This window comes from Octodon degus, unplaced genomic scaffold (assembly GCF_000260255.1).
Source record: "Octodon degus isolate 3935 unplaced genomic scaffold, OctDeg1.0 scaffold00034, whole genome shotgun sequence".
In the NCBI taxonomy this organism is placed as follows: Eukaryota; Metazoa; Chordata; class Mammalia; order Rodentia; family Octodontidae; genus Octodon; species Octodon degus.
In genome coordinates, this window is record NW_004524610.1 from 9,864,858 (window position 1) to 9,873,668 (window position 8,811).

Here is an 8,811-nt window from a genome sequence, read left to right on the forward strand (position 1 = left end):
CTGTAACAAAAAATAGGGAAGGACCTGTAGCAAAAAATGAATAAATTTTTGCTGTATGCATGTATAATTAAAGGAATATTCCTAAGCAATCTAATTCAAAACAGGAGAGTATCTGAAGGTAAACTCAATCTTCCATCTCAAAGTTCAGATTATGCCTATAAGGGCCTACTGATCCTTTTCACATGGCAACATGAGGACAAAGTAAATCCCCATATAACTTGTTCTTGCCTTAATTCACATTCCCTTATCTATAGACCAGTAATCAGAATGTTTTTAAGCTGAAGCAATAAAATATAGTATACAACCACTGTATTTTGAAAATGAGTCTTGAGGTCATTTGACCTTCATAACCACATTCCAGGTGTGGTCTCCTCTTATTTTTACCCTGTAGGTAGACTATATTTCATGAGCACAGTAGGCCAGATAGGTGGATAGGTAAGATGGTATTGTCAATTTATACTTCTATCCTGGTACATAAGAGAAATCCAAGAATGAGTAATTTAAGGGGAAAACATAGTTTTGCAGAAATTCAATCATACGTAGAACTTGAAGCAGCTTAGGCTTCTTCATACAAGAAACAGAAATCAACCCGGTGTAGCAAGTATGATAGATGTAGAGGACAATTTCAGAATAAGCCTAGAGTCAGTCTTAAAAGTGTGGTGAGAAAATATATCTGGGGAGAGTATAAACCCGCAGCAGATGGTTATAGTTAGAATTCATCTGCACCAACTGCTTCTTCTCTCTTTTTCTGTGTCCCAAATGAGCACCAAATTCTAAGAAGAAAGCACTTGACTGGTATAACGTGAGTCACAAGTCCATTCCTTGGGTAGGAGAAATGGTGACATCTTGATTAACAGTTTCATGGCTGTATTCCACAGGGCAGGAAGAGTTTTCCCAATGTCAATTCAGGGCATCATTTCAAAGGGAGGGGAAATGGGATTTTGGCAGACACAAACAACAGAAGCCCATTTTATGACTGCATAGCACATATCCAAGGAAGCACCAGTGTACAGCAAAATTGTAATGCCAATTTAACCTTGGTGCAAGACCATTCTCCTCCTCCACCTCTTCCTCTTCCTGTTCCTCCTCCTCCACTTCTTCTTCTTCCTCCTCCTCCTCCCTTTTTATAAAGGAAGAATTTTCTCAAGATGAATTATCCTGGGCAATGGTTCCTAGTAGACAAGGAAAGGAGGTGGGCCCGTGTTTTGATGAGGAAGAGGCTTCTTCCCTCTGAGGCTGGGTGCATTTTGCTGGATTGAAAGTGCCATTTGAGAGCTGCCTCTGACTGTAGCATTGCTGAGACTCTGTTCACTGTTTAAGCCACATGAAGAGATATGAGCTACCTTCTAGAGAATGAAGCATCCTCAACAGCATAGTTTGCAAGGTCAAAAGAGGTATTTTTGAGTGAGTGGTAGGTAATAGATGTAGGAATAACACCAAAGACAACAAACCCACCCCTTCACACAGAAAGACAAAAACAATCAGTTCATTTGGATTGCAGATAAAATAGTTTTCTTAGTCCAAGATCACAATAAGACTTCATCAGTGTCTTGGATACTTTTCTCTTATGCTGGGACAAAATGTCCAATACTCAAAATTAAGGAAGGAAAGATTACCTCGCTCCATGTTGGTGGATGTTTCGGTCCGTAATCAGCTGGCTCCAAGGCAGGGTGGCACGGCACATGGGCAAAGTTCAAGGACACAGAAGAAAGCAAAAGTAACAAGAGCACAAAGAAAGCAGCAATAACAGGCCTCTTTCCTCCCTGATGTCGTGAGCAGGCTACCAGTCATACCTTCTCCATGCCCCCCTCTTGCACAGATTCAGGATGTTCACAAAGTGAGAACCCTGGCCCGCTGCTGAGTCACTTAACCTTCCAAACTTCTCACGTTGACACTGTGTATCAGTCATAACAATCAGTGGCGACTAGAAAGAAAAGAACCTGTGGCCAGCATAGTGATTCCTTGGAGAATCAGCAGCAGTATAGCAGCATGGCACAGGGCAACATGAGGACACTGGAGTGACACCAAGCACTTATTCCACAACTACACACACACACACACACACACACACACACACACACTTACTGAAAATCAGTTTAGCCCATTCTTGCAGAAAAATTAACAATATAAAACATTAAGTGTAAAACAGAAAAAGTCAAACATATTTCACTTGGAAAATATGTGCTTCTAATATTTGCTGATAGGTCTTCATTTTCCTTTCAATTTAAGGTATTTTGATGCATAAAAGCTTTCCATTGTATGCTGCTATCCTTTTTCTCCATTTCTTTTATGCTTAAGAAAGCACTTTCCTGCAAAAGACCAATGTGATATCTCTAATTCAGTTTTATGCATTTTTGTGGTGCCAAGGTGGTTCAAACCTAGGATCTTGTGCCCGCAAGCCTCATAATTTGTTTTCAAAACCCTGCTGCAGACAGTGTACGGATATGTATGGCTACTTGGCTGAGGCTGTATATATGATCTTTGTCTGAGTCTGGAATTCCCATACAAAGTATTATCTGTCTGCAGCCACTCCACAGGCCACATGTGCTGTGGCTCATTTATCTCTGATCATCACCAGAACTTTGGATAATCAGTATATGAATGGTATAAAAGGGATTTGGTTGATGAAATGGGTTTTTATTGGTAAAATTAATGGCACTGGATATATACACATGGCATAAAAATATTTCAGAGATACTTTAGACTTCTGTATCATGAGCGTTTCTGAGCCCAGGGAGCCCACTCTCATGTTCACTTCCACGCGGCACCCACACGGTGCATGGGGTTTGCCATCTGTCTCCCAGTGGTTGTAAACGTAGCTGAAATTCGTTCTTAGCGTGGCTTTCTGTACAACCTAGGAGAGAGGCTGTGGAAAGCAGGCCGCCCTCACCCAGCTCCAGGCAGGGGACTGTCCTATGGACTAGCATAAGGAACCTAAGAGTTGTAGCAAGCAAACTGGCTTAGGACAGGTTACACGGCTTCATCAGCCACCTGTATCATCTTCCTATTTACTTCACACTTTCATCTTTTCTTACTCTGACCTTCCTAGAGTTTTTACTCTCAGGGCTACAGAAATAGAGCAGCTTGTTTTAAATACAGGAAAGCAGGAGGTGGGACCAGAGGCCAAAACTGCCGAACACTAGGGGCGCGGTCCCTCCACAGTGCCCAACGCTGCAGGGTGGCAACGTGGGGCCAGATTTGCTGTATATTCTAATACACTTTTTCTTCCAAAGTATTTAGGCATCTGTATTTGGATACACAATTTTCTAATTCTAATAACAAACAGTATACATCTGTGATTCAGTTATACTACAAGGGTGGCTAGTTTGTATTCTTTGATTTAGGGTTAGTCCAAGAGATGGGTGCAACAAAAAATTTTATGTTGGGAATTTTTCCCAAAAATTATTTGTTGAAAGGAGTCTTGTCAAAATTTTATCCTCCTTCCATCAAACATTATAAACAGTTATCTCATTGATGGTATATTCTTCTACCAATCCCATATTATTCTTATAATAAATTCCACGTACTTTCCCTATTATCTTTGCAAACACTTTAATGAGCACGAGAAAAATTGTACTATCTCAAAAGTAGCATTCCTCAAGAGAAAATGTAGAAAGTTTTCTTGCCTTTTATTTCCCAAAGATAGGAAACGCTGAAGAACAACTTTGTTCATTTCTGAATTAGATAGCTTTCTGTTGCTGATCACGCAGACTCACAAAAAAGCAAACCTGTACAGTATACTGTTATCTACAAAGGAATTCTGCTTTAAAAAGCTTGTGCTATTTGATTAATATAATAATAATATCAAATAATAGAACAGAAAGCAAATGATGTATCACCTGCAGTAATAAAATCTTCAATGAAAATAGAAAAGCTTGGGGCTGGTGAGATGGCTCAGTGGTCTAAAGCACCTACTTAGAACAAGCTTAGTAAAGCACAGGGATCACAGTTCATTCCCCCAGCACCACATGCCAGCCAGGCCCGCCCCCTGGTGGGCTGAGCTGGCCACACACACACACACACACACACACACACACACACACACACACACACTAAAGTAAATAAACAAAAAAAAAAAAAGAAAGAAAGAAAGAAAGAAAATAGAAAAGCTTGTTTTCCAAACATCCTTTTTGGTTTTATATCTGTTCATCTGCTTCCTAGAGTCATAGATTCATTTCTTAATATGGCTTGTTCTGTTTTCAGACATCTGAAAAATTTATGAGCAGACTAAGCAGATGATTACTGGAATATAGAAAGAAAACTCGTCCCCCAGCCTGCCACACCGGCCCCACCTCCGGGGCGCGCTGAGATGACAACTGAGACTGGGTGTGGTGGCGCACACCTGTCATCCCAGCTCTTGGGAGGCTGTAAACAGGTGGGTCACTAAAAGTCTGATCTAGTAGTGAGACCCTGAACACCCTGTAGACCCTTCCCTAAAATAAAAATTAAAAAAAAGAAAAAGAAAGAAAGAAAGAAAGAAAAAGAAATCTAGCTTAGAGTTGGTTAAGTGAAATAGGCTGTTGGTCTCAGGAACTCTTTATTTTTATGTTTTTTTAAATTTTAATTTCATTTTAAAGAGTAAAAAAAAGAAAAGAAAAAACAAAAACAAATAGCAAAAACAAAGAAACAGAGTAACGTACAATACATATGGTACAGATTTTTAAACAAGAATAACAAATCAACAATGGTTATATTACTTATTTTTATTGTTAAATCTGTTGCTCAGATATAGGTATGCAAGAGTGGACAAATAACTGAACATTAATGCTTGATTTCAATACACCTTAATTTTTTTTCTTGTCAGGACCTCTTTAAATAAAATCTTGAAAATTACAGAAAACTGCAATGATATTGTATTTGTATATAAATCTATACTTAACAAATTGAAACTGAGAGATGTTTAAAGTCCTTATTAATTCATTTAGAAATATCAGACTCAGGAATGAATGGAGGTACATAATACTTAATGAAAATAACTGTGTTTTTCAAAACAAAAAATGACTGAATGAAAAGAATGTCTCTATTTGACAGTTTGCGTCTTTTAAAATTGTCACACCTGCTTCCACATTCACTTTTCTACCCTGTACAATGAGTAGCCTTGGGAACATGCCACTGTATATTAGACGGTGCACCTGAACAAGGGAACCAGAAACTTAGTATAACTGTGGAAATAATGTGCCCTGCAGACCTTCTCCTGAGGTCACGAGGCCACCAAAGTCACTGGACAGTGCTTTGAATGTCGTTCCCCTTGTTAGCTAAGTCAATCATTTTCAATCATACACAATTTTCTCAAGCACATTTCCCTGGATGTCTTCAGATATGAAGTAAACAAAAGGAATCCTTTGAGCCTTAAGTAAAATCAGTGACAATTTGGGGTGCCAGAAAGACCGCAAAGGGTGGGAGCCAGAGGACAAGCGTGGGAATCCAGCAGCATGCCCTAAGCTGGCAGAAATGGTGAGTTATAAGAACACGTCATGCCCAGCACCCTGCTCCATGGTGGATCCAGCCAATGAAAATAAAGTTTAGTGACAGAAACACAGTTATGGAGAGATCTTTAATCTGCTAGGCTCTGATTTACTTCCTTAAGTAAGTGATTTGAAAGTTTGGGCATTTAACAATTACTGGAAACCAATTACTTTAAAACAGTTTTTACAATGTTGAGAGATGCTGTCTTTTCTCTTTCGTGGCTGGTAGAGGTGAGGTGCTTAGTCATCCACACACTGAATTTTTCTCTTAAATTCAATTATTGAGAAATAATGAGAAGTTCACTCTTATTTATTTCCATGCTGCTCAGTTATCATGTGTGTACACATTCATTCATTCAAGAGGCACGAAGAACCACTTCTGATATGGCAAGTGCTACATGTGACAGTGAGTGTACACAATGCAAGGAAAATTCCTGCTCTTGTGAGTCATGTTCTAGCACGAAGAGAAACACAAACGTATGTGTTAAACCAATCATCCATGACACTGTATTAAAGACTGGAGAGAAAACACAAAGGAATAGTAATTTTGGGAAAGGATAATATCATGATTTAAAATTGGGTGGTTATTCTGAGCATGGTGGTACGCACCTGTAATACCAGGACTTGGGAAGTTGAGGAGGGAGGATCGCCTCAAGTTTGAGGCCAACCTGGCCTACATATTAGGTTCAGGCCAGACTGAACCATATAGCAAGACAGTCTAAAAAAAAAAAAAAAAAAAGGTGGCAAGCAAAAGACTAAAGGAGGTATCTGAGCACTGATTAAAGGGGTAACCCATCCCAGAAAAGGCTGCTCAAAGACGAGGGCTTGGCAGCTGTAAAGAATAGGCTGGGAGTTTGTGCAGGTTTGTTGGAACTCTTAAGCTGTGAGGTCAGAGAGGTAATGAAGAGACCTAAAAGCCATAGTAAAGGGGCTTTTATTTTTCTCTTGTGCTGGGAAGCTATGGGAAACTGAATACAGTGGTATGACCTCATTGCCCTTTTCATAGATTGGGCTTCGGTGGTGAGAATACAACCGATCCTGTGTCACTGTAACAATCCAAGCAAGAGATGATACGGACTATAGGAGAAGCAGTAAGCCAGACACTGGGTGCATTTTGAAGGGAGAACCAACACATTATGTATAAAATCAATAAGACACTAGAGAAAGGACACAGATGAGTTTTAACAGAGCAAAATGGAGCCATCTACTGAAATGACAAAGAAGGGCTGAGGCCTGGAAGGGCATTTGAGTGGTACCTCTGTTGATTCACTCGCATCTTTATGCATCTCTGTGTGCTTGCTATTGATTAGATCTTGCCTATTTCTCAAACGCTTAGGAGTGAAGGGCTTGTCCTAACTTCAGTGCTTTGGGAAGGCGGTGGCAGCTTTTGCAGGCAGACTTCATGAAAGAAGGCAGGTCACAGGGGGTACGCCCGTGAAGGATTATTAGGAACCAGGACTCTCCTCTCTGTCTCTGCTCCGAAACCACTACAGTTGGAAAGGCCTCCCCTGCAACACATTCCCATCAGGTTACACTGTGCCACCAAAGGCCCAGAGCCACAGTCAACAGACCACTGACTCAAACTTCCAAAGCTGTGAGCCCAAATACACTCGTCCTACTTCTAAGTTTGCCCTCTCTGGTATTTTGTCACAGTAACAGAACATTAACATTAATAGGTCCAACACAAGTTATAGATTCTTTCCTAAATATGCACTTAGGACAACTGAACTACAAAAAATTTTCCTACTAGTATTTAAGGTCCAGGAACTAAATCTATGTTCTGATGTAAGTTCTATCTGAAACTCTTTAAGACATTTAGCATTGTTTCATCTTTTTTCTAATTGATAAGATGCAGAAGATAGAATGGACAAACTCTTGCATCTCTGCCTGATTTAAATCCCATGTTAGAAGCAACAGTAAGATCTACTCATAGCTTATCATGAGGTTTAAATGAACGTATGTATGTAACGCACCCAGAACAATGCCTGGATCACTGGTCATTAATGTTAGTATGATCGTTTCAAGCTGGAATATTTAACTATAAATTAATTTTTTTGCTGTTATCCATTCACAAGTTATATAGAAGCATAAAACTGGTTAGCTAAGAAGCGGCCAAAACCGAGAACTGAACTAAAACTGCAGGACATATCCCTCCGCACTTCTGCAGTCATAGACGTTATAAGAAAACAGTAACACCTGCATTACAAAACATCATTGAAATACAAGGCACCCTTCAAGAAATTGGTTCGTATATTGCTATAAGAACTCCAGAATAAATTGGCTTCAGAGGAACAAAAGATAATACACATTTCTGTGCACATAAATGCACTGAAAATTTTCAATCTTGAATGAAATATTTAAAATCTCAAAACGGGACCCAGCTGCAAGAAGCTAGTCAAGGAAATGTTGAGCTGTGTGTTACCGTTTAAGATAGAAAGGCAGGCTCTTCTATCCATTTTAGTTTACTACAAAGTATGAAAAGTTAACTCTGTTCTGGAAAACGTAGTATACATGCTGAAGCAAAAGGGACAACTGTGTTAAGAATTTTGATATTTAAAACCGGTCGTACCAACAAAAGTAACTAATTCCTTCAACTTTTAGATTTTTATACCAATTCATCTCTTCCTGCTGCTTTTCAATGTCCTATTCTGTTAAGAAAAACGGACCAGAGAGCCACTTTTCCCATTAAAACGCTTAATTATTCGAAAAGTAAGAAAACTGCCATGTCCTGGAGGCATTCGCCCATGTAGCTTTTTTTTTTTTTAATTGTTTTATTTTTCATTGAAAGAGAACACACAGTACTTCTGCAAACGGCTGCCTACACCTAAACTCAATTGGGGCCCACGGGTACTGGGGCTGGGGGCGTCACAAAGCCGGGATTTTGAGCGCCAGCCCGCCCCGGCTCTGGCGCGCCCCACTTCCCGCACCCCGGTCTCTCTCTGATGCGCCTGCCGAAGAGCCGCGAACCGAGAAGCCGGCCGTCGGCCCAAGAGCCGCGAACCGAGAAGCCAGCCGTCGACAGGACCCAGGCGAGCAGCCGCGTCGCCGGCGCAGAGCAAGGACGCCCGCGCAGCCGCCCACGTAGCCGCCCGCGCATGCGCAGTCCGACGAGGGCGGAGGCCCCGCCCCGGCGCGCGGTCACGTGACGGCCGCGCGCGTCCCCGGCGGCTGCGGGCTCAGAGGCCGAGCAGGGAAGGCCTCGCGGGGCTGCGGCTGTGGCTCTGAGGTGGGCGTCGGGCGCAGTCTTCCAGCGACCGCGTGAAGTGGGGCTTGCGGGTGCTCGGCGCGGTGTCCGCCCCCGCGGGGCTCGCGCGGAGTCTGTGGGCCGGCCGGGGCGCGCGGCGGA

General features: G+C 41.6%; 1 protein-coding gene across 2 annotated transcripts in view; it reads left to right on the forward strand.

Annotated features, from left to right (window-relative positions):
• Positions 1 to 8,611: 8,611 nt before the first annotated feature.
• Rnf146 (ring finger protein 146) overlaps positions 8,612 to 8,811 on the forward strand; it is an 18,207-nt gene continuing 18,007 nt past the window's right edge. Inside the window, exon 1 of one of the 2 annotated variants that reach the window (XM_023714294.1) lies at positions 8,612 to 8,691. The gene's annotated coding sequence lies outside the window, so the exon portion shown is untranslated. The remainder of the gene's footprint in view (positions 8,692 to 8,811) is intronic. The other variant, XM_004630245.2, reaches the window with a different exon arrangement.